Source organism: Podarcis erhardii, assembly GCF_964252035.2.
Source record: "Podarcis erhardii genome assembly, chromosome: 1".
Classification (NCBI taxonomy): Eukaryota; Metazoa; Chordata; class Lepidosauria; order Squamata; family Lacertidae; genus Podarcis; species Podarcis erhardii.
The window spans coordinates 94,029,108-94,055,567 of NC_138497.1; the positions used below are offsets into that span (position 1 = coordinate 94,029,108).

A 26,460-nucleotide genomic window follows, 5' to 3' on the forward strand; every position below is an offset into this window, starting at 1 on the left:
ACTCAAATGTGTCCTTGAACTTTGATAACTTTGCTTGCTTGCCTGCCTGCCTGCTTGCTTGGAAGTTAGAAGTAGATGCGTGAGAGTATACAGATTAGCTTACTGTACAAATTTAACATTTATGTTCATTGCTTCATCCAATTTTGTCAGTTTTGGCCCTGTGAAGGTTTCCCACAAAGGAATGGGAACCTTGAGCTGAAAAATGTTTTCTACCTCAGTAGTGTACAACGTTATTAAAAAGGGTAAGTGATGAATTTTTAATGGACAAGACTTACGTAACGATTAAAAGAAAAGGTGGGGATCTCTGGCATGCTACATGTCCAACAGTTTCAGAAATGTATGTGAAACAGCAAGCGACGCCTCTGCCCTCATCTGCTGACATTTATAAGGCAATAGCCACGAACACCAAAAATAATCATCAACAACTTTGTGCAGTTCTAGGCAATTATCGATTTATTAGGGAAAGGACAAAAGCACTAGTTCACAGGGAGGAAAAATGTGGACCTTAAGTCAAGAAATTAATTTCCCTTCTTGTTTTTCCAGTAAAATAAAAGTCTGAGATCACAGTTGGATCCCATTCATGAGACTGTCCCAAGAAAAGTAGACAATCCACTTTGATTTTTTCACACATATAATTGTTTTCAAAAGTCACAGTACAATTGCTAAACATTACGTAGTCTATTCTGTCCTGTGCAGTCACAAAACCTAGAGAACCTTGCAGCTGAGCAATCATAGCCTCTGTCACCCCCTATCTGAATGTGCACACACACAACTATAGCTCCAATGCTTTTCTCCAAGCTATCGCATGCCTTGTCATGAGGAATGCCAAGGGCTCCACAACCATAGGTTGTTAATGCTAAGTTATTACAGAGGTGACACTAGGGTGAGGACAAGCATGCTAAAGGCTGTAATGCCAGAATGGGATAGAATCTGGCTTACAGGAAGGAATGCATAAAGGCACCTGGATTCCATTTTCAAGTTCTTCATGAGTGCTCTGAAATCTAGGTAAAAGATTGCTACCCTCCACCCACCAGCTGCTAACTGAAAAATTCAGTGCATTACCCACACCTGAGAAAGAAAAATATTTTCATCCATAAACCTAAAGGTAAAGGTAAAGGGACCCCTGACCATTAGGTCCAGTCGTGACCGACTCTGGGGTTGCGGTGCTCATCTCGCTTTATTGGCCGAATGAGCCAGCGTACAGCTTCCGGGTCATGTGGCCAGCATGACTAACCTGCTTCTGGCGAACCAGAGCAGCGCACAGAAACACCGTTTCCCTTCCCGCCGGAGCAGTACCTATTTATCTACTTGCACTTCATGCTTTCGAACTGCTAGGTTGGCAGGAGCAGGGACCGAGCAATGGGAGTTCACCCTGCTGCGGGGATTCAAACCGCCGACCTTCCAGTCGGCAAGTCCTAGTCTCTGTGGTTTGACCCACAGTGCCACCCGTGTCCCTATCCATAAGCCTACCTGCACCCTACCTGCACCCTAGGACCTTCAATGGATGAAATATCAGTAATATATTTGTATATTGTATATTTTTCCTGGTACAGTATTGAGAAATGTTCCCTATTGCCATTAGAAGCAACAACATAAATGGGTGTAGATGTGTAAAATCAACACTGTATGATATCCACAATCAGGACCAGAAAGAAAAATGTAGCTGACCTCCTTTAGTAAGCATAGTGACACACTCAGTGAAGATGGGAGCAGGGCGTGGGTTGATTTAATCTTGGCCATTCCCTGCCTAAAACAACAAAGAATTTGGGGATTCTCTACATGTGTTAAGGTAAAATATAAACCCACAAAGACTCTTGATAGTGAAGCTCCCTGTGACGACTTATTCCCTCACCTAGGTGTAAATTAAAGATGGGGCATGATGGAAATGAAAACTGTACTTTTATTAAGTAGCACTCAAAGAGGGATAAAAAGCATGGAAGTGTCACAATTAAAAGCACAGTACTTATTTTCTGTCAAAAATGTTGTTTCAGGTTGAAAGAATAACTGTACTTTTAATTATCCACAACAGAAGTGTTTCTATCAAAATTATCTCCTCCTAGAAAGGAGCGTTCCACTTTTACTCTTCCTGTAAAAGCACCTCTATCCCCTTTTGGGGACCTTTTCCTCAGGAAATTAAACAGGTTTATCCTGCCTACCAAATCTCTAAGCATACCTAGCTACTTCCGTAGCCAGGCCCTATCTGCCAGCAAAACTTCCAATTTTCTATTTGCCATCCATATTCTTCCCTGGTTGGCCGTTTCTCCTGCCTGTCTTAATTTGGTTAAGGATGAGGGGATGAGAGACCATCACAACCACACAGTTGTTGCGGGTGTTGTTTGTTTGTTGTGGCCACAACTCCCACCCCAAAGCAGCTATTTTGGGACAAGCACTCCCACCTTCACAATATTCATAATACGCCCACTGTTCTAAACAGACTGACAACCCCTGAACTAGACATTTTTTAAATAGCACATTATTCTCTCACAGTAGCTCTTTAGATAACCCTGTCTTCAAGCAAAAACTACATTAACTATAATAACAATGCTGAATATGGCACAACATCCACACAAAAAGATAAAAAAATACAGATGCACAACATAATCCTTTCTAAAAAGAACACAGATCCTTACAAATTCTCACACTATGAGCCATAATCTTTCTAATACTGAGACAAGCTGAGCGCATTTCAAGCATTTTCTGTCAGGAAACTGCAGCCCAGCCCCACTGCCTTCACACCCTCCCCTCACTTTCAGCCTCTCTACATGCAGAAATAAAGGCCGGAAACAAAAAGATTAAGTCATAACTAGCTGCTCTCACCATAAATTTGTGGCAGGAGGTAAATATGTACCGCCGGCTTCCTACATAGCTGTTTGATTACATTAGGTTTCCTTTGCCCCAGTCAGAAAAAGAGGTGAAAGACGGAACTTAGATGCAGCCACTGTTTACAGCTTAAATTTATTATTATTTATTATTATAATTATTATAATTACTATCATTATTATAGTTCATTCCACAGCACTGCAATGTGGATTTTTGCTACTGTTTTGTATTGTATTGTACTGTTTTGTATTGTAAGTCCCTGCTTGGCCCAAACATATATTAGAAAACTCGGCAAAAATGTTGCTAGAAATTTTATTATCCTGGTTACTTTACACCCACAAGGTAGGACAACTAGTTGCAAAAGGGACAAGAATATCTCTACCTTTAACAATGGGAAAGACAAAAGCATTTCAGCTGATTTAGCTTCACTCACCTCTGTATGACAAGCTGCATGCAGCTTTCAAAAATTTCCCACTTCCACACAACTGTAAGGGTACAGGAGGAGCCTTAGCTTGCCTTGGCTTATTGAGAGAGCCAGCGTAATCTGCTCAGCTGCAGAGCACAAAGGAATCAAGTGCTCTGAGATTAGAAGATATCTGGAGGGGTGGCCCATCCCATTTAGCTACCAAAGGCAAAACAGGAAATGCTGCCCTCTGCTCCCCCACTGCATCCCCCCACTTCTGACAGTCACACCTCAGTTCTTGCTGAGCTTGATGGGAGTCAGGGTGACCCTCAGAGCATTGCTGCCCACTAGGCTTCTCTGCCCATGGGTAGGAGAGACGAACAGCAACACTGCACATCTCCCCCTTGGTGGTGGAGCGATGCCTTTTGCACTTCTGCCATCTGAGGTGGGCACTTCATCCTGCCTCATGGGTGTGCCATCTCTACTAATCTGACACTCCACCCTCTGACTCTGAAAGCAGCATCCGTTCCCCAATTAGGATTGCCAGTAAATATATCATTCTTAAAAGGTGCGCTTTTAAACATCTGCCTCATAAAAAGTACCCCGATACTACACATTGTAAATGATTCCAGACTCTCTTTTGAGGCATACCAAACGCCCATCTTCTCTCTGCCGCAATCCCTTCTTAGCACACTTCTTTATGCTAATCAGCCAAACAATTGAGTGTTGCACTACTTTAGGTAAGGTCAAATGACTGCCACCTGGTGCCTTGTCTGCCTAAGCGCTATTTTGTACAGCTCTACTAGGATTAGTAACAAGGAAAGGCTCCCCTCGCAAAACTTGTGTGGTTTATTCCAGCGCAACCTCAAGAAAGCCACCTTCTTTCCCTCCCTCTGGACTGCAATATAAAATGTAATTAAGAACATTTACTACTAGAGTTGCCAAGCTAAAGCCTGGAGACTTGTCTTTTATCTATAAAACTGCTGCTGAATCAAGGGACACAACAATCTCTCAATTATTTTTCCTCAGCTCTTCAACATGCCAGATTCATACATGGATTTAGAGGGATAGGAAGAATCTCCAAGTTGCAATACTATTAACCACTTCAGAGGTTTTTATGGAGTTATAGCAGAAGAATTTACAACTTGCTTTCGAGTAACATGTCTGTAAGGAAGGTGCAACGCCATAACACATCCTGCCAGTGTTAGGGTGACAGGCTTGTGGAAATATAGATTTATTTATTTTTTAAAAAATTAAGTATATAGCTGACAAGTAATAATAAAAGTTGTAGGAAGGGCCTTGAAAGCATGTTTTCACCCATGTTTGTAAAAACTCAGAATGCAGCAAGTAAGTAATCTTTGGTGCAATTTCAGGGCCCCTTGTTAGGAATCGACCATTATACATACAGATGTATGCACTGTATTATAATCTTTCTAAGAATCTAGTGGTCTCGTGCACAGACCCCATCACTCTTCAGAGAGCAGAATTGTAGTCTAGGAATGCAGCTATACATACCTGTCAATTCCGTGCTTTGGCAGAGACACAGCTGATTTTAAAAGTAGCATGGTGCCAAGTCTATCAGGCGCCACCACTCTTTTCATCTCCAATTTTCAATTTTAGATACCATTTTTTAACATTGCTGCACATGCACAGACTTTTTTAAACAAGAAAATAAATGTAGGTAAACAAAGGTGGTTATACCCAATGGGGCTGAAGAACAACAGAACTCATTCTCTGTTTTTCTAACTGGAAACTGTGGCAGGTATGGCTACACTGCCCATGGCTTCCTAAAGAACGTATTTTCTTGCTCAATCTTATGTTGTAATTATATTCCCTGGGAGTAAGTTTTATTGAACTCAAGGACTTACTTCTGAGTAGACAATGACATGCGTAAGAACTCCACTATTAATATCTCTCTGCCAAGCCTGAAGTGGTTAAGATATTGCTGGATTTTTAAGTGCAAATTACATGTATGTATTAATGTTGATTAAACCAGAGTTCTACATAAAGGTCAAATTAGATCCACTGAAACTAATGGGCCTACTTAGTCATGTTCATTCATTTCAGTGGGTCTATTCCAAATAAAACTTAGGGCTCATCCACACTTAACTTTGCTCCATGTTTTTAGGCACAGGTCTGGGCTTTCCATGTCCGCGTCCAAGCACTTTTATTTTCCCCACTGCTTCCCCCATGAAAGCAAACAGCAAGTCACAGAAAACCTGAATGGCTGTTTGCTCCAATTCAGTGGTGCAGATTGGGTTTCCTGGGGAAAGTGGCAGGGCAAAAAGAAAAAGAAAAAGCTCTTGGACAAGGACTGGGAAAGTGTGGACCTGTGCCTGGGAAGCACAGGGCAAAAGGTAAGTGGGGGTGAGCCTTTAGCTGAATACTACCCAGCTGAATAGTACTGTAAATGAATTTTAAACCAGGACATCCTTGCATGCCTAATCTGAAACAGCAGATTAGGAAGTAGCAAATCAAGTATTGACCAAAGAGGAGGAAAAAAGTACCGCTGCTAGCTTTAAAATAATTTTTAAAAGAGCAGATAAAATGTGAAGCACACTGCACATTTTTAAGACAATGTTCTATATTCAAGAGCTATTTTATAAAAGCAGAATGGAAATTGAAACAAGTGGGAGATCCATATGGTAAGCAGAACATGAGAATCCACAGGGAAGTGAGGAGGGAGTCGTAGGCATTTGTGGTGGCAAATACTCCAGCTGCATCAGAAACATATGTTATGATTCTACACCATGACAGAAGGAGGTAACAATCTGTAGATGTTATAGGGCAATTTAAGTCTTAGTGATTATGCCGGATGTCCCATCTTATAATACATAGAATTTATTCTTAACTACGGAAAGGCCCATTGAATACACACTTCTGGTGGTGGTTCTGTGTAGCTTCAGTCTTCCTTCTCCCAATACCATTTACCAGTTCCAGACTGCCTCCCTTCATGCTGTCTTTCCCAAGCAAACACCTGAGTTTCATGCAGGGACATGGGAAACTTTGCATTGGTTCCCTATGTCTCACCACAAAGTTAGATGTCATTTGAGATAGGATGGAAAATAGGCAACATTCCTTCAGTGCATTAATTTCTGCTTGTTGGTTACAGCAGCTATCTTGCTATCATTATGGTAGATTACTGTCATTATAATTTTTACAGACCAGAAACTGAGCTTTAGGGTGCTTCTGGACTAAGCAAGGTGCATGATTTCTCAAAAGTAAGGCCACAGAGATCAGTGTGATTACCGTAACTATAAAGTGAGAGTGGGAGAATCTCAATTTCAGGTTATCTCATTTTCCAGTCTTTGCACTAAAAAAAAAATCCTCACAAAAATTTATCAGCATTTTAGTGTGAGTTTCCCCTAATACACATTTTTCTATGCAATTTGCCCTGATATCACATTTTTGCAAAACAATTTCCCCTAATTCAATGCAATTTTGTATATTATTTCCACTAATATATGCCACTTTACGGCGATTATAAACATTTCTGTGCATATTGCTTCGCCAGAGAACTGCATTGCAAAATTCAAAGAAGTGTGAATTTCAAAAGATGGCTGTGTGGAAACAAACTGAATTTCTCCTCCATCAGGTACATGTTTTCTAAGTGGCAATTCCACTCACACTTATTTTGAAGTAAGCCCTGGAGAACCTATTCCAAGTAAATGTGCAGAGAATTGGCCCATAGGTTCCTCAGCATAGTAGCTGAAAACCTGGTAGTAAAATAGGCAATATCTTAAAGAAATAGTACCTGTCATGACAGCAGTTTGGGAGCTATTGCTAGAATGGTAGAAATGAACTAAAAGCAAGCATCACAGTTGACCTGACTTGTACAGGCATATAAAACCATCAAACACCAGTTTTATATCTCTTTAACCATCAGTCTCTCTCCCAAAGTCTACTGGAAATTGTTAGTTGAGTGAAATGTGAGGTTTCCTAGGACAAGGGAATGACTATGAAACTAGCTATAGTCTCTTGTGCAGATATGCTTTGGATGCCTACTTAAGGCTCTTTGGCTCAAAAATAATGCTAAGTGTTGTAAACTCCACCCTTAACTAATATACTGCAATTTCAGCAGATGTAGCTTGCACAACCACTATTAAAGGTGCAGGGATCCTGTCTCTTCATCAGCTGCCTTCCCTAGACAGACTGGACATTTGCAGGGCTGCATGAGTCCCAAAGTATGTGACAAACCAAATTCTCCAGTGGATAGGCCAGCTGGTTTCACAGTGAGTACACATGCAGGTGCGATAAAGGATAGGAGTGAAAAGGATAAAACTAACCCACAGACTCTTTACCTCTCCACAGGCACTCTCTTTTCTCCCAGCCAAAAACACTTCCTGTACTAAAGCTGTGCATGAAACATTTCAGGGAGGATTCTACTCTCCTCACCCATGTTGCTTTAAAAAATGCATCTCCTGCTTCTTATCCCTCCAAGGATTGGGATATATTAATGTATAAACGCTCAGATTTGTTGCCTTCCCATATAGTTCTGTCCTGACAGCTGGGTAGGGGGGGATGCAAACTGAGAACATTTAAATTCCAACTGCACTATATTAAGCCCAGTTGTTGTGTACAGACATGTAATGTCTGCAACTGCAAGCATCTCACTGCCATTTTTCATTATTGTAGAGAAAACTCACAAAGCAGGAACAACCTAAGTTTTGCTAAATCTCCTTATTATAACGGCACCCACCTAGAAAATATACCGTAATCCAACACCTTATGAAATCAACAATGATTTTACCATAAATGTCATGTTGTCTGAATATCTGATTTTAGAGAACTAACCCTCAAATCTTTTGCTTGGAGTCTTACAGCAATTCTGTAATTCACCCAATATGTCTACTTGCACTTACCTCCATGTGCCATTACCCAGTTCATCTTGGAAAAAGATTCTTTGTCAGGATATTGTGTGATCTCAGCTATATTTAAGAAAAGGGGAAGGTTCCTGAAGAAACTTGAAGTTCCCTATGTTTAAAGAGCTAATTTCATTTCCAACAGTTCTTGTAAGGTACATATATTCAAAACAAGTCAATGCCAGGGCAGATAACAGCACAGCAGGAGGACCAGTCTTTCTTGAACAAACTGAAATTTGCCACTGAGTATAGACTTGTTTTCAGCCTTGTAGTCAATGACTGTAAGCTCCATAAACTGCTTTAATAATAGCACCACTAAGCTCTTAAATAGCACTTTCTACCCAACCCAGGGCCTTAAAGCCCTTTACACACAATAATGGATTAAACCTCTCAATGCCAGTTGAAAGCATGCAGGGGGGGAGGCATTGCAACCTGCATTTCAAAGATATGGAAACCATGAGCTCTAGCATCACACTAGGGTACCCAAGTAAAAATGAAGGCATCTTTAACTGTTGAAAGCCTTTAGGTAAGTATATTTGTTCCTTTGTGCATAAAGATGTTTCTGTTTGCTCTATAGGACTTAAGAGATCACATGGAACCAATTTGAGATGCCCATGGACACATTCTGGAGCAACATCTGGAAGGCTGGAAGTGCATTTCTACCTATATCTGATCTCACTGGAACTAAGCCTAAGGTATGTCATGCTCATCTGATAGCTATATGCAGGTAACCAGGTCAGGAGACTGGGTCACAGCACTGAAATAGTATCTAAGACCAATTGCTCAAGGTCATCACCACCTTTTTTGATCAAGGCAAGGCTCCCACCATCTCTGTATAGAACTGTTGCCTCACCTCCTTTCAAATAAGTCATCCTAACCAGTTTCCATATTAGAAAGCATACTAGGTTGTGACTACTGGCTACCCACCTACCAAGTGTCATTCTCCACTAGAATAGTTGTACTTACGATGCTGCCAAGTATGACAGACAATTCACAAGGACAAGTTTCTCCACATAAACATGTATACAGTACAGGCAACTCGCATCATAACATGAGGGCTTGGTTCCAAGAATTGTGCTGATAGGTGTAACTTGTGTATAGCCAGAATTACCCTAGCAGCTGCCCCACAGTGAGCTAGCTTGCCTTCTATAAGACAATCTCCTCACCCTAACCCTAAAACCAGGAAGGGCTTGAAGCAGGAAGAGTAGTGACGACTTCCGTGCAGGAGAAGTCTCAGGTTGTAGGCACACAACCATCAGGGGAGGGTATATAAGCTGGCAGGTGGGGTGGGGTCTCACTGTTACTACAATTGCTCCACAGGGCGCAGATCTGTGGTGGACTGTTGCTTAGTGGCATGTGTGCAGGTGTGCATCCCAAGCACTGCCAGAGTTGCTGCAAGTGCTTCTTTTGTCAGTAAAGACTTAACTATCAGACATGTGCCTTCCGTAGCTGGGGTGGGCCAGGGCAATACATCTTCTCCAGGCAAGCAAAGAGGGCATGGAGCAAGCCAGTGAGGGAGGTGGCCCAGGTAGTCCCAATAACCTGCCTTGGATTAACAGAGTGTTTTCCATAAATTCTGCCCCTAGATGCACATACTACATCCTTTTATCACTGGGCTCCCCATCCCCATCCTGCTGGGTTTAAGGGACTTCTCAACCCAAATTCACCAGCAGCAGCACACAATTTCTGGCTATGTACAGAGATTGAAAGCTCCCATATCAACCCACCCTAATTCATCTCTACTTCGATTAATTTGTTATCTGATTTGCAAAGAATACATCTGTCTAATTAAGAACTCCATATATGTTAGTACAGTAAGTTTTAACTTCACAAGTTGTAAGTAACTAGCAAGGTTGGCCCCCAAAGAGTTTTGAATCTGTTTTATATCCTTCCTTCATTCTGTGGGCCCAGTGCATTCTTTTCACCAAAGGGTCACCATTCAAGTAAGGCAGGGCTTCTCAAAGGCTTTAAACAACAAAAGCGATGTCCAGATGTTTCCAGTAAAGCCATAGGTTAGATGTAGCAGGGCAGATTGTTCAGAAACAACATTAACAGGGCCTCTTCTGTTCTTTTGAATTTTGGATTCTGGACGTGACAGACAACACATAAGATGAGCTTTGTTCTGATAAAGTGGGGGATACAGATACATAAGGATGATAAAAGAGTGCAAGGAATAGATTTGGAATGCTTGGGTTTTGCAATCTGAAGCTTTTCTAGACAGCTGCTGAACAGAGTTAAGTCCCTGATACTGATGAAATTTAACATTTTACAAAATAATCGTGACTGTGTTTTTCCGCACTCCACTACAGAAAGATGGGTTACAAGTGCCATTCTGAGTTTTTGGATTGTGAAACCAATTTAAATGGGATTGTTTCACTTTATTCAACTGGATTTTCACTACATTTCACTCCCAAATCAAAATTCTAAATCCCAGAAACCCAGTTTCCACAATCAGAGCAAAGTTGTGCTCATTGTTATGCATTGTTAGAAGATTTCATTTTTGAAATGAAATTTCATTTTCATTTTTGCTTATTTATTTAGCAACAGCAGTAATTTTGACTTTCATATATATTCCAAAATTAGTTGAAAGGCAGGGTAGGTAGCAAGGAGGCAGAGATAATTGGAGACACACACAGGGAATACTAACAGACGAAGGGAAGGTTTGCAGTGCCCTATTGCCCTACTGGCCAATAATGCCATAAGCTAATGCCAGAGGTGGGATTCAAGATGACCTTAACAGATTGGAGAACTGGGCCAAAACTAACAAAATGAATTTCAGCTGGGATAAATGTAAGGTTCTACACTTAGGCAGAAAGAAACAGCTGCATAAATATAAGATGGGGGCATCTGGCTTGCCAGCAGTACATGTGAAAAGGCTCTAGGGTTCTTTGTAGACCACATGCCTAAACAGTGTAATGCAGCAGCAAAAAAAGTTCACATGTGCTTTAACCCCTTTTTGACTTATTGCTGATTTTAATTTTCTTTTGAATTTTTTTATTCTTGTTTTTAATTGTTTTTATTGCTAATTTAAATGTTACATTCTTTTTGTAAAATACTTAGAGGGGTTTTTTAACAGTCAAGTGGTATATAAATCTTGCTAAATAAATAAACTGGACTCTGGACATACAGACACAGTGAGCAGAGTCTGGACACACACTAAGTCGCTTCCTGCTCTTCCTTGAAGGTTCGAAGGTGAAAGGTTCTACCACTATCTCAGGCTGTTTTTCACACAACTAAACTGCTCTTATGACAAGTAAATGTTTAATATCCACTGTGAGCCTTTCGTCCCGCAGCTTAAGCCAATTTGCTTGTTGTCTTTTCCATAGCAGAAAGAATAAACAAAAGCTTTCCCCTCTTCTTCCTAACACCCTTTTTCATGTTAGATAAATGTCAACATCTCCATTCAATCTTTTTGGTCGTAGGAAAAGCTCCACGCTTCCTGCAACTCCTCCCCACTTCCCTCTAGACATGTCTTCTTCAACCTGGTACCCACTCCAGATGTTGTTGGACTCTAGCTCCCATCAGCCCCTGCCAACATGGCCAATGGTCAGGGATGATGAGAGCTGTAGTTCAAAACACCTTGAGGGCATCAGGTTGGAGAAGACTGCTTGTCATTCCTCTGGGTCTCCACTGAATTCTTTCCCATTTGTCAACCGTCCTTCTTGAATTGTGATGCCTAGTTTTAATTTGTCTAGTTATCAAATAAAATCCTGCTTGATAGGATACTGAAATATAGTGAAAGTAAAACTGCAGAATGTGTCTTCAATATTATATAATTTGCATTGAAATTATGTTACCTTTTAATAGAAAAATATTTTAAAATAAATATCAAGATGCTAGAGAACCACCTTGTCATGTCATATGACAATTTTAAATTTTAGATCAATGAACAGCACAATCCTATGCATGTTTTACCCAGCAAAGTCAATGAGTTTTACTCCCTACTAAGTACGTTTAGGGTTGCAGCCAAATATTTATTCCCCCACTCAAAGCCATTACCAAATCTATTGATTGTGCTAATTAATCATTAACTGCTCATACTTCATGGAGGTGACCAACTCCTGGGAAAGTACGAAAAAATCAATGAAAGTTACTATGAATCCCAGTGAAAAAGCCTGCCCACCTACCAACTGCACTATAGTTGAGAGAAAGATATTTGCATAAGAAAATTTTGTATCTTGACAGTAGAAAGAGAAGATACACAAAATAGCAAGACCCGTGGACTCTTAATACCTTGCAGTATAAGTGCCAGACAAACCCGTTTAAATGAGCTAAAGAAGGTCATGCATTCCTAATTTTGATCACTTAGGTCAACAGGTTAGAATAAGAACAGAGACAGGTATGCATGCTGACATCATTATGGTAGGGATGTTCATACAATTCATTTATCAAAGTGCTCGTTCTGAGCGGCTTTGAAGAGACCATATGTATCACTGTGTCACAGTGGGAAACTGGTTTCTTGTCCATTACCGCATATTTTTCCTACTTCTACACTGCATGGCTGTTTTCCTTTACTAATGTTTCCTGCTTAAACTGATGTAGTACAAATTGCTATAAAGTTACCCTGAGAGGCCAATTGGCAGTAAAAAATCATCTTATTGTTTACCAATATGATGTAAGAACACCAGTAAGAGGTACACATACATGTTTATATAAAGGCATTTCTGTAGATATATTTATATAAATATAGGTGCTATCAATAAGCATAGATGTGCATGATAAACCATGCAGAGTGAGAAATTCTAAGCAAGGTGGTGTTCACACTCACCTATTGGGGTTTGCACTTTCTATAACGCCTTCTACAAGCACTGTAACCATGCTCGATAGACCTTTTCTAAAAGCACATAATGGCCAAGGAGGTGTTGCTCAGTACTGATTATATTAGCCACAGTTACCTCAATACTTTGCCAAACAGTACCCGGCTGCCTTGCCAAAATTACAGCTAAATGGCGACAAAGCCAATGGGAACAATCCCCATTGGCCTTAGATTGCCTTTAGATCAGAGCCTTGGCAAGGATTGCTAAGTATGTGTGTTGTGAGATTCTACCGTTAGGCACTAGCCATAATAATACTTTCCACATCTGTGGAAATTAGACACTTTTTGGAAAGTGTTTCCCTTCCACTGAATATGTTTTGACCAAAAGCTTTGCAAACTCTCATCATTTCAATTTCAAACTATGACGCCATTTTACCCAAGAGTTAGGGAGAGGGGGATAATACTCAAATAGGACTTAGTCACTCTTGATACAGAAATGAAGCAGATAATCCTTAAAGGTGGTTTCCTGTTGCAACCCGGGGAGGGGGGGGTGTTCTCTAAAGGCAGGTAATCCTTACTGTTAAAAGTTTGAATTAAACATTTTTGCAGTACTGTATAAGCGTACAATTAAAGGGACTGTTTTCCTTGACTCTTCTTATGATACACTACACCAGCCCCCAACAAATTGAGCAACACATTCAAAAGGGGTCAGGAACCAGAGAGGATGCCAGCAGAACTCTGCACGATATACTTAAGATAGAACATGTCATTCACCAGACAAAACGGCGTTTATTTCAACAGATCAAATGAGACAAGCCAAGAAACCCTTCAAATATCTCCAGGAGAAACACATCTGTTATCCCACATGCATAAAGAATCTACTTGCATATTGTTCACGTTACATCTTCCTCTGAACTTGACGCAGGTCATTTTGAAACTATGCACTAAATAAAATACAAGTTTCCGAGATACAGACAAGGGCGTAATTTTGACCACATGTTTGCCAGGAATGCCAAGTCCTCAAAAAGGTGTTGCTGTTGTGCGTGTGTTTTTAATGTTAACTAAACAGAAATTGTTCTCTAGCTTTTTAAAAGTATTTCATAAGTTAAAGTGCTATTCACCTATAATAAAAATAGACAGCTTCAAATACAAACCGTAGCTGTATATCTCAATTTTATGAAGTCATTATGTCAATAAATACTGAGTAGAAAATTTAAAATTTGAGGCAGATTTACCACTCCTAACTCCTAGTGAGGCAGGCTGCGTTCCTATTAATATGCCTCTTTAGGGTAACCTCTCCCCCTCCCTTAATGCTGTTTTTCACCAGCAATTGATATTTAGTGGCGTATACTGCCTCAGGACATGGAGCAATGGGAGGAATCACAGAACGATGGTAGAGCACATGCTTTACATCCAAAAGGTCCTGGGTTCAGTTTGCAGTTGAAATGAGATCAGACAGCAAGGCTGGAAAAGCCCCTTGTCTGATGGCCCTGAAGAGTTACTGCCCTACAGAGCATCTAAGACTAGGGTAGATGTAGCAGGGACCCGATCAAGAAAAAGCAACATTTTATGCTCAGGTTTCAGGTATTATGTTTTCTAGTACTGTATTGTTTCTTTTAGAGATGATATGGGTCTTTAATCCAGACTCACATCAGGGCCTATGGAAGTAAAAAATTCCTTAATACCTGGTGGTTGTAAGACCTGGTCCAAACAGGCAGCTTGCCTCTGTGGGTTGCTGATTGGTACATAACCACATTAAAGACAACTTCATTTGGCAAGCTGTTTGTGTCTGCAACCATCTTAACCACACTAACCAAACCCTTGGTTACGGTGGCATACCTGAAATCACCAGAGCAGTGTCAGAAGCCGCTTCGCATAAACAGCTTAGCCCACAAAGCTGACCTCATACAGGTGTAATAGAAGCAGCTATGCATCTGCCTGCCTGGCTGCAGGTATAATTTAGGCTTCAGGAAGTTAATAAAGAAGGAACTATCAGTCTTGATTGAGGGGTGGATTTGTGTTTCCTCAAATGAAATGAAAATGTTGCATTTCTCCATTGGGAACCATAGAGGCCTGTCTCAGAAACATTTTGAGCCCTGATTTCAAAAGGCAACAACATAGCTAAAAGAACCCTGTAAAAAAAGCTACACATCCCATTAAATCTTGCTGTTATTTGGTACTATGGCTGACATCCCATGATCTCCAAAGGAGAAAAGTGCTAATGATTTTGAATACTGGAAAAAAATACATCAAGTTCTTGGAACTATGCAATACATTCACAGATCTTTCTACTTCTTGGAACCCTAACCTCTCCAGCACTATTAGTATCCTACAGTGTGCCTAAAATGACATCATCCTATGAGATGGAAAATGAATATTAATATTCGAGTTTTGAACTATACCAGTTCCTTTTACACGTACATCCACATGCTAGAGGTTAAGGTGGTCAACAAACATACAATTGCTGAGCAACTAGAGTTGCACATAAAGCCTTTATTATTATTATTATTATTATTTGAAAACAAACAGGTCAGATTACAAAAGAAAAGGTTGCACACGTATTGCCAGGGTCGTAATAAAATGCATTCAGGAAGCTTATACCATGATGTTGTGAAGTCATAAAATAATCAGATATGCCTGGAGTCTTGGAAAGAGCCCATGAATTGCTTTAGGATTGGCAGCATTCATGTGTTGGTGACTTATTACTCTCCCTGTACATGGAGCGGGGCTTCTTTAACGAAGGGCAAATAAAACAGAAAATAAAAGTAAGAGAAGAAGAGTAGAGTTCTGGAGTTAAAATACTTTACTCACTGGCTCTAGTTTCTCTCTTTTCATCAAGAGTAGCATGCTGAAGTTCTGCCTGGCTTGTACCACTATGCTTTCCCACTTCTGCTGCCTTTCTGCTATGGGGACAGGAGACTCTGTAACTCAAATTGCTGCCTCCTTCAATACTTCAGAGGGAAGTCTTTCTCCCTGCCCAGTCAGAGAAAGCATGGGTGTGTCATTTGAAGCAGGAAGCACACATATATACATACACTTTTCCTTCTGGGGCTGGCTAACCAAGCTTCCTTTGAGGGTGGACATGCAATGAGTCCTCTATTTGAAGGGCTGGCCAATCCGAGATAGGGCAGGGATATTGAAGTTGCCGATCGACAGGTGGCTCTGGATAGCAGACTGAGCAAGGATTTCACAGTATTTCCCATTATGGTGAGATGTATTTCTATAGTTGTCATTGCTAAATTTGCATCTATGCATGTAAATTAACATAAGCAAATTTTATGCATTTGCATTTTTTATGTATTGGGTGTTTTTTTGTTTTTGTTTTTTGTAGAACACAAGTGGCTACCCAACTGCCCTCTTCACATCTTCCTAGAGTTGTTTTTTACTAGCTCCCTATCCTCCCACCCAGCAATTATCAAGAGCGCAAGAGACTGGCCAAGTCAGTGCAAGTCAGCATTATTCTGTTGGTGGCAGATGGGTATAGCTGATAGAGCAGTTTCTTCTCCCTGCCTTAGCTAGCATAGAACTGGGCAACCTGCCAACAGCATGGGACCCAGTGGAAAATTATTTGCTTAAAATCTTCAAAACTGATTTTTCTCCTCCAATATTTTAAGGACTGCGTGGTACTATAATCCCAGCCACAAGAAAGCCAATAGGAGCACCTGTAATTGCTTGAGAAATACAGCTGGTTGCCAACATTGTAGATTACTTTTCCAGCAAAGGGTGTCTGGCAAATCACTCCCTCCATCAAATCATACTGAAGGCGGCGGCTGCTGCTACTGCAGCAGCAGCAGCAGGAGGAGGAGGAAGACCGTAACCACCATAATCTGAGATAGGCACCTACAGTAGGCTATGTTGCTGAGAAATTTACGTGCATGCACCTTCCTTAAATCTGATTTGTACTTTATGTGTACTTTAACAGACAGCATGAAACACTATTCTGGAAAAGCTGTGGTTGTATTTCTATTACCTTAAAGCCTTATTTTTTAAAAAAACAAACAAACCCACAATTAGAGAGTCCTGATCTAGACTGCGGAGGGGAGAGGAGTTAATCCTTACATACAAACACACAGAGAAAGTCATGCCATTTCCTCCATAAAATTCGTTCCCCTGAAATGGCAATTTGCCCCAAAATGGAAACTACTATTTTCACCCAAACAGTTTTCCTGTGGCTTAAGGTAGAATTTTCCATGGGGGAATTGGCAAATCCATATCTTAACTGCTTCATATGTAAACAAGGAATGCCTTCAGCGAAGTGATAGATATTCAGAGAAGTTTCAGAATACAGTACTCATAAGCTTTAATGAATCTGATCTACTTTCTGAGGCAAAGCAAGGCTCGTTACCAGTATATATAGTGGAATAAGTATATGTACTTGAGTTTGAGTTTCTTTTGCATATTCATTTAGGTACTTTCCTTATAGTAGGTTTGTTTTTTGCATTATTATTAAATGAGCCTTCAGGTTTACATAGAATCATAGAACTGTAGCGTTGGAAGGGACCCTACAACTGTCCCTGGGTGGCCTCGAACCACCTACCTTCGGCTTAACAACTAGACGCATTGACCCACGGTTTTTATAGAACTTGTCTCTTTAATGCTATGTAAACTCTGGTTTCCTTAAATAAATAAATAAAATAGGACTGGTAAACAAACTAGGCGTGTTATTCCTGCATAACACCCCAATCCTATCCATGTCAATTCAGTTCCACTGAATTCAGTGGGTTTACTCCCTGGTAAGTGCACAAGGACTGCAGTCCAAACCTTTATTTGCATTACCTTTCTTCATGTGAAAATCACTTTAGAGGCCATCTTGATAAATTACAAAAATGGGCCATGGGTTGGCACAGAAAAGGGACACTTGCTTTCATAATGTGTGTATGTCTAGTAAATACAAAAAGACAGCTGAAATAGGGACAGAAAATAACACTGATAACACCAAATGTGTGAGATTCTTAGGGGTTGAAACTAGCTTTTGTTTGAGTGTCACTATACTAAATTTGAGATCTGTGTGTGATCCCTAAGTTTTTTTTCAGTTCTGACTGAGATGCCAATCCTATACACACTTACCTGGGAATAAGTCTTAATTTTGTAACAAGAACAAGAGAAAATCAACTGTATGTTTCACTGAATGTTTATTTCTGTATTGTAATAAAATGGCCTCATGAAGTACCACTTGCCTGGAAACTCTGGAATAGACCGGTTCTTTAACAGATGGCTGAATCATATTCTTTAACTCCCTTGACAGGTAGTAATCTTACTTGACCCTTAATGTGCACTCAGAATCCTCTTTAATTTTTAATTATCATCTACCTTGACCCTATGACTATAGTATTTCTTAGACATAAGTATAATAGTGGATTGTCACCATATCTCAACAGGATGGGTAAAATTGGCATAAACTGGATTTTCCCAAGGCAAAAACCACTGAGTTCTACATTCTTTTTGTACTGTTGTTGTTGTTTTTTTAAAAAATGGATAGTAAGATTAATCCAAATTTTGTATGGGATTTGTGGCAGCACACACAAATAACACCACTTGGGTCTTATATAAGCCAAGCTCACATATGAAATAAATAACAAGGGTCATAAGCGTTCATATGTACAATTATTACAAAGTTTTTACAAAAAAGCATTGGTATATCAACAATGATTCTACTTCCTGTCAAGAAGTTGATGGAACAAAAAAAAAACACATAGTTGGGAAGGGGCCATAGCTCATACTTAGCAGATTCAATTCTTGGCATTTGGTAACTGTAGGAAAGATCTCTGCCCAAAACCTACTGAGTCATCAAGGAAGCAACACTTTATTTGAAACCTATGCCTAATTTTTGTTCTCCAATGATTTCTGTTTTGTTCTAATATTTTTTCTCTGCCTTGTTACCTTTAAAACTCAACAAAGATTATTCCAAAAGAAAAAAAGAAACCAAAGCTTGTAAGAATCCATCCACAGGTTCCATTTCTTACTAGGACACACACAAAAACAGATTGCAGGGGAGTTCAGAATCAGCCCACCTAACTAATGTCCCAGGGGTCATTCATATTCTGAGGAGAAAAATTCTAATAGCCCAGCCAAACATGTATGAAGATATTTTAAGAACTCAGCAAACAATGTGCATCTTCGTAATTCCTGGTGTTTAACAATCGTAACTTTAAGAGAAACATCAGATCAAGCCCACAATGGGGGTATTCTAGGAAGTGGAGCATGAAATGTCCTGTTTTAAGAGCCATAAGTGTTGGCTGCTTGCACTAGTGCAAAAGTTCTCAAACATTCCAAGGAGGCCTTTCCACACTAACTTGTCATGTGAGAAGCCCCTGGCTGTCAGTTATACAACTAACCTCAATGAAGGCTGCCTGTCTCAAGCCATTCAAAGGCAGGTGTATTTCTGCCTTGTAGAGAAGCTTCTGACATGTACATCACACCCACCAAGGGTGGCCAGTACTGCTTATGGTGCTAAGAAACCTCTCTGAGGGAAGTTTAGAGATCTGAAGCAATTCAACTTGCTGAGGCAATATTTTCTCTTGAACTCCAGAGCTATAAAACTTGCAGAACACCAAGATACACAAAGCATCTGCAGACCCCACACAAGCCACACCACAGTCATGTTGTTTCAGACCTAGATCTTCAGTTCACATCCACTGGAGATGTCAGAGGTCACAACATGAAAAAGACCAACCAACCTCCTTTGAAAGCCACAATCCAGACAAAAGGAAGCTTATATTTTGGAATGGAACAATATGAACAGAGTCAAAATTATCTTTATTCTGATCAGGATCTTTAGACACAGTAACATCAAACAGTATGTAAAACCCTTTGATGGAAATTTAATTCTTTTAAAATATGCACAAGGTAATTGAGAACACATTTTAGAATACTTGGGTTGTAAAAGCAGTAGACCTGTAAAAGCTGCACAGCACAAACAACACTGAAACCTTTTCCTTCTGCCTGAAAATGATCTCGTGGACATTCACCACCACGATGCATAAATCTTACCTTGAAACCAATTCTTCAAAATGCCCCTACCCCTAACCATTGAGGTGTATAGGGAAAGACCTGCCCCTAGTGCTTAAGCTTTAAAATTAGACCTTTTATCATGAAACCACAACTGTGAAATTCCCTTCTCAAGGAAGCCTGCCAGGACTTTGGCAGAAGACAGGTGAGAGCTTTCCTTCTTAGGCAGGCATTCAAACATATTTAATTTTCTGGATAAATTGTTGGATATGACTACTGCTACATACTTTTCCTGGTTTTGCTGTATAACGGCTAGAATGCAAAGCCCACACACAACTTTCCACATGCACTGTTGTGCACAGGGCTGTCTTAAGCATATGCGGCGCCAGGGTACAAAGATCCGCCCAGTGCCCCCCCCCCAGGTTGCCCAGAGTTGTTGACATTTTTTCGGGGGGACCCCAAAGTTGTTGATCTTTTTTTTTAGGAGAGGTTCCCCAGAGTTGTCAACCTTTTTTAGGGAGCTGACACCACACTTGTCTCTACTCCAGAAAAGAAAACAGAAACATGTGTCTGGGGGCTGCAAAGAGGAAGGAAATGGGCCGTGGGAGACTGTATATTAATACCCCACCTTTTCCCCTTACAGGACTCAAGGCAGATTACAGACCCCACTAGGATCCCACCCCACAGGGTCCTTCAGCTCCAACTCTTCAAGTTCCGCTCATTTGTCCTCAGGATCCAACCATCCCATTTATGACACTTCTACAGGACTCGTGACAATACTGGAGCTAAGCAGTTCAATTATAGCTAGTTCTTAAAAACACAGAGAGAGACAGAGAGAAATTGGTTGTCTTCTCAGAATCCCTAACGATGATAAAACTGATACCTTGGAAGAGGCCTAGAAAGAAATGTAGAGTCAGACTTTGTGCATGCCCATTTTGGCATTAGGAAAGTGGTGTATCCGTCCATTTGTTCCTCACTTCCTGAGCCTTGAGTAGAGGAAAAACAATGTTGGAACTGGCCCAGACCATTCAAACTATTACAGTGCACGGTCACTTAACTGAGTTCAAGCCTAACACAATTACCAACCAGTTGTCCTGCAAAATATACATATATTATAAAATAGTGGAGTCTTCTGAAGAAATGCAGAGCAATTTAGGGTTATTACAAATAATCTCAAGCCATTACTTGTCTGTAATTAGAATGATTGAGGTCTGAAGCTAGCTGCTTGGTTTGAAGGAATGAAAACTCCTAGGCTGCAGCAATCCTTCAAGATAGTAATTTAGAGGGCTGTAATAGCATGAAACAGGACCCCTGACAGATTCCTTCAATTACTGTAATTCCAGACACATCAAAAGGGTAGCTCACTTAAGATTTTTACAGAGGATTAAAACAAATAAATAAGCATAACCAGTACCTTCAATTTAATCGAAAAGCATTTTACTGCTGGCACTATTTAACTAGCAAAAAAAAATAAACAAATCCTCTCTCAATCAAAATACAGTGCCACCTCAAGAATATCATCACAAATAATCAGATGTCAGGCACATTTAAGCCCACAAAAATCAATGTTTGTGTGTCCATTAGTTATAGCATGTGACACGGGACATCAGTGTGTCTTTTAGTTATAGCATGTGACATGAGATATCCTATAGGCACCACCTGCATATTATTATTCTGCTTCTATTATCTGGATTAGGAGCAGGAAATCTGTGGTCCTCCAGATGCTGTTGGAATCCAACTCCCAACAGCGCCACCTAGTATGAGCGATTGTCAGAGGTGGTGGAAATGGTTGTCCAACAACATCTGGATGTCCACAGATCCCCTGATCTGGATAATCCAAGATTAAGAGGTAGCACATAGATAAAAATGGGCATAAATATTTGTTCTAATCCACATACACTGCTACTTATGTGAGTGCTGCAATGCCAAAGAAGCTCTTCCTCTGTGAACAGGGAATGTGCAAGATGCAACATGTCAGCATCAGATGACCTGCTCGGTTTTCCTCTGCCAGATGAAGTAAGGTGTGTGGTTACATGACGCAGGTCCTTCGTAGTAGTGGCACTCAGGCTTTGCTTACTGCTTAGGTTCAGAAGGGTAGTGAAGACACTTTTTTCGGAGAGCTCTTGGTATAGTGATAATTGAGTATTGTTCTAGATGTTTTCTGACTATTTGGATTGTGTTGCTTTGGTTTTCTTTTGCAACTGCACCAATTTTTTGTTGTGCTTTCAGTATTATTTTGTTTACACTTCACTTTCCTGTTGTCTAACAGGCAACAAGGCAGGACATAAATGTATGCATACTTTATATCGGTGATTCCCAATCTGTAGATCGTGATCAGGAAGTGAGTTGCTAAGACTGTTCAAGTGGGTTGTGGGTTTTATTAGTAAACACAAAATAATTATTGCTTTTAATCTTTAACAAGTATGATGAACACGTCTTACACCTGAAGTGTTCTTTTTATCTCAGGAGAAGATTTTCATGCGCCCCCTGCTTCAAGCTGTCCTGCCATTTACCTACATTCTAATATTCTACCAGAAAACTTTTGGGAGGTCTAGACTTTTGATTAGCTTCCCATCACCCTGAAGAACCAGGCTGAATGGCTGAAAAGAATGATCCTTTTTAGCTTCAGTCATTGAAGAACTAATCTAGCAGTGGCAGCGGCAGCTACCCTCTGAGTGAATGAAGAAAGCGAGGATGAGAACATTTGCTTGACCTCTCAGCCTTTCCACTGTGGTTCATATCTCTAGTGTTTTGCTAACAGAAGAAAACTTCTCCAGTGCACTGATGAGGCTCAGAGACTAAACATAACATCTTCTGGTGTGGCTTCACTTCAAATGAAAAAATATATTCATTCTCTCTTCCTGCCGTCTGCCTGTGGTGCCAGTGCCAAATCTGGGCAAAAAGACAAAACTTAAGTATACAAAAGAATGCATTAGACAAAGCGTCCAGGAGTTTGAAAGTATAAAGTGGACCAGTGGGAGATGTATGACTAACTCAAGTAGAAACATTTAATCAAAGTTCTATGCAACTAGCCCCACTCCCCATCCCACCCCACCCCCCAGTGGGGTGATTGCCCTCCCTGAACTAATACCGTGGGCTATGCTCTATCCAGTACACATGCAAATTATTCATTCGTGAACATTTAGGGTCAAACTCATCTTAAGCCACATTCATTCCCCAGACATTCACTTCTGCTGTGTGCATTAATCTGCTCCAAGTCTATTTTCTTCTTAAGTGTTTATGTTTAAACAGTTTTATTGGGGAGCTGTTGTTTTGCAACAAAGCAATCTAACTCTGTTTCCTGATACTGACAGATCTTATCCTCTGAGCATCCATCCATAGGCAGAGCGCACAGGCACAGATGTGAAGAGAATGCAGCCACTAGCCTATAATCTGACAGGAAGCAGCTAACACCTTCTCACATCCCAAAACCTTTATGGTACCACCTATGTGTTTTTCCTCTGCATAGTGAATCCCTGCAACTTCATAATAGAAGCACTTAGGACTCTTGAACGCAGCATGAGAAGGGCAGTGCAGGGGAACAGATGTGGGCACTCACTGTTTCTACTCCCAGAATTGCAACTCTCCCTGACCCCCCCCCCATTGTCTTTTAGATGTTTGTGGGTGGAAACCACATTCCCAGACTTAGGTCTCTGCCAAATGTCTAGGTTGCCCCCATATGATTTTGTAAAACAGCTAGGGCATTGCTTCTCTAAACTTTATGAAATAAAGTGCCCTAATAAACTTACAAGAGTGCCTATGCTTCTTCCAGTCTAAACATCTCAACGAGAGAATATACCCACATGGATCCTCCACTCCTTCAGCCATTTCTTCCTTTATACAGTCAGTTTCTACACTGACCAATGTGGTGTGGAGAAAGTGAATAGACAGAACTCCTTGGTTATTTTGGATTGGAAGATGCAACATTTAAATAAATAAATAAACACATTCTCCCTCCCCCATAATACTTGAATTCAGGGGCACCCAAGGAAATAGATAGACAACATATTCAAGAACGATACCCCCCCCATATATATATATATATTTCCATCAATGCACAATTAAAGTATGGAAGTCGCTGCCATATATGTGGTGGTGACCACAGCCTTAGAATGATTTCAGCAATTCCATGGAAAATTGAATTATTAGCATTTACTGGCTGTAATACCTAAATGCAATCTCCATGATCAGAAGCAGGAAGGGCAAAGGCCTTCATGCCATGATTATGGGCTTCCCATAATCGTCTTGCTGGCTATTTTGTAGAACAGAAAACAGTATACTAGATAAGGGTTGGGGTGCTAGATGTTGTTGAGTTCTATTCTCATGAAGGCAGGGTTGATGGGAGCCAGAGTCCAACAGTGTCTGGAGGGCCACCATTTACCCATCCCTGAACTAGATAGATCTTTGTTCTGATCCAGTTGGCCCTTCCTATCCCCCATTCCTGTTTTGGCTAATACACTGAATGGCTTACAACTCATGCCTCCCTCTTCCTGCACCACAACAGCAACCTGGGTAACTGATTGGCAGCAATCTGCTTCAGAACCCAACTCCCCTGTTTCAGTGATGATGTGACCCACATTGCAAAATCCTGAGATTTCCTTTTGTTTAGGCTATAAGCAAGGTTGTTGATGGTTTACAAAATGTTTGGGCAATGAATCACCTAACGTATATATAAAAATATATTTGTGCACATTACCAAAGCACCAGTGTAGCTACCTTCTGAAGTAACTATAAGGTAATTTAAGAAACAGAATCGAGGAGTTATTGCCTTTGGCGCAGAAGCTAAATTTAGTCCAGAACCCCATAAATCAAATGCAACATTTAGAGCAGTGGCTATTGTGGAAGAGGGGATTTCGGGAGGTACGACAGCCTTATTTGGTATTTGGGTGTTATTCCCTCACACAATTAATGTAACGAGAGGAAAAGCATAGTCTTGCTTGTATGAGGGCAAGCTACACATTGGGGAACTTTGGCAATGGGGAAGCCTGATCAAGGCATTATTGGAAGGGCCCAAATAGTGTATCACGGAGAAGTGAGTAAAGCTGAAACCTCTGTGATTGGCACAAGCCCATAAGCAAGCCACTTTCCTATTGACTACAACAACAGAAATGGGAGCCTAAGTTGATTTGCCAGTGAGGAAGGAGCTGCCGCCGCATGGGAAGCTAGCCACAGCTCTCCAGAAGAGTGGATGTTAACAAATTATTGCACTTCTGCTGCTTGTAACTGATTATTTTATTTTATTTTACATTCAGTAGTGTTGGGTTTTGTTAACGACCACTTTGTAATATTAGGAACAAGTTTAAGCAACCAAACAAACCAGACAAGTTTAAGCAACCAAGTATTTCAAAGGTTTCCTAAACTGATTTTGATTTTTTAACAAAATAAGTTTCCTAGTTTGAGCATTTTGCAAGGGAGGGAGAGAAGGAGAAGATAAATCACCTGTGCTCTGCAGGTTGAGGGCCTCCTGCAGATACCACCTTAATCAGGAGTCAATTCTACACCATGTAGGAATCGGGCCTTTAGTGTTGTTGCACCTGCCATTTGGAGTTCCCTCTTCTTGAATATCAGAAAAGCACCATCTCTATTATGTCTTTGGCACCGACTGAAGACCTTCCTCTTTCAACAAACCTTTTAAGGAAGTATCTTGCCCAGTCTGGAACTGCTTAAGGCAGTGGTTTTCAACCAGTGTGCCATGGAACCCTGGGGTGCCTTGAATGATGGTCAGGGGTGCCACAGGCAACACAAGCCTCTGTCCATCTTTTCTTCCCTCCCTTCTCTGATGCCTTCTTGCATCTCTGCCTCCCAAAGGCTTGCACAGCTGTTTGTTGCAGCAGCCCTGGCTACAAGCTCCCCAGGCAAATGGTGCCTCTGGGGCTGGCCAGTGGGTGCTTTCCAGGCCCCTGTGGGCAGAGGGAGGAAGCACCTCTCTTTGGGGCGGGGGGGGGGCATCAGCTCAGAGACCAGGAGTGGCAGTGCTGCTGCCCAGAGTACTTCCAAGGAGAGGGGAGAAGAGAGAAGACTGAGGGAACACTCCACAAGGGCCCATCCACACTTTCTTTCATTCTGTGATTTCAAGTCAAGGGTTCAAGAGGGGGCTTTTTGACCCACCAGTTTCCCTGGAAAACTTGCTGTTTACTGAAGAATCAGAACAAATCTAAACTGTGTTTTTTGTGGATTGATGTTTGTTCCAATTGAGCAGTAAACAGCAGGTTTTCCCAGGACAAAAAACCCCCAACGCTATCAGACCCGTGACTTGAGATCATAGGACAAACGAAAGTGTAGATGGTCCCTTACAATCCATCCAGTCACGGAGACCTAACGAATAATGTCAGTGCCTCCCCAAGATTGCCATTTTCTATAGAAGATATATTCAATGCACTTCTAAGCTTCTGTTTGAACAACATCACTATGGAAACAGATCTGTGATGCCCTGCACCTTCATCAGCACTTCTGTATTTAAATGCTCTTCTTGAATTTTCAACAAAGCCATTCAGTGAACCTTAACTAATCTAAGATTCTGTTCGGATTCTCTCTTCCCGCTCTCTGCCTTCAAAAGATACTTTCCCACCATCAGTCCTAGAGTTCTGACACAACCCGATTCCTTGCGTCCTAGCTCAATATCTTTAGTGCTCTATTCACTACTACACAACCAAAAGTGGAATTATTTTGAT

General features: G+C 40.9%; 1 protein-coding gene and 1 long non-coding RNA gene across 6 annotated transcripts in view; one reads left to right on the top strand and one right to left on the bottom strand.

Moving 5' to 3' along the window:
• The window catches only part of MYLK (myosin light chain kinase), a 175,513-nt gene that overhangs the window by 135,689 nt on the left and 13,364 nt on the right, over positions 1–26,460 (bottom strand). The window contains exon 1 of one of the 2 annotated variants that reach the window (XM_081870370.1): positions 3,254–3,394. The exons of the other annotated variant lie outside the window; for it this stretch is intronic. The gene's annotated coding sequence lies outside the window, so the exon portion shown is untranslated. Of the gene's footprint in view, positions 1–3,253; positions 3,395–26,460 lie in introns of those variants that run through there. 2 annotated transcript variants of the gene reach the window in all.
• Positions 16–13,949, top strand: LOC309348744. 4 transcript variants are annotated; one of them, XR_014159533.1, is made up of 3 exons: positions 16–242; positions 8,663–8,780; positions 13,516–13,949. It is a non-coding gene; the product is annotated as an uncharacterized lncRNA (long non-coding RNA). The 4 variants fall into 4 exon arrangements; XR_014159534.1 differs by lacking the exon at positions 16–242 and adding an exon at positions 1,608–1,789; XR_014159535.1 differs by lacking the exon at positions 16–242 and adding an exon at positions 2,683–2,836.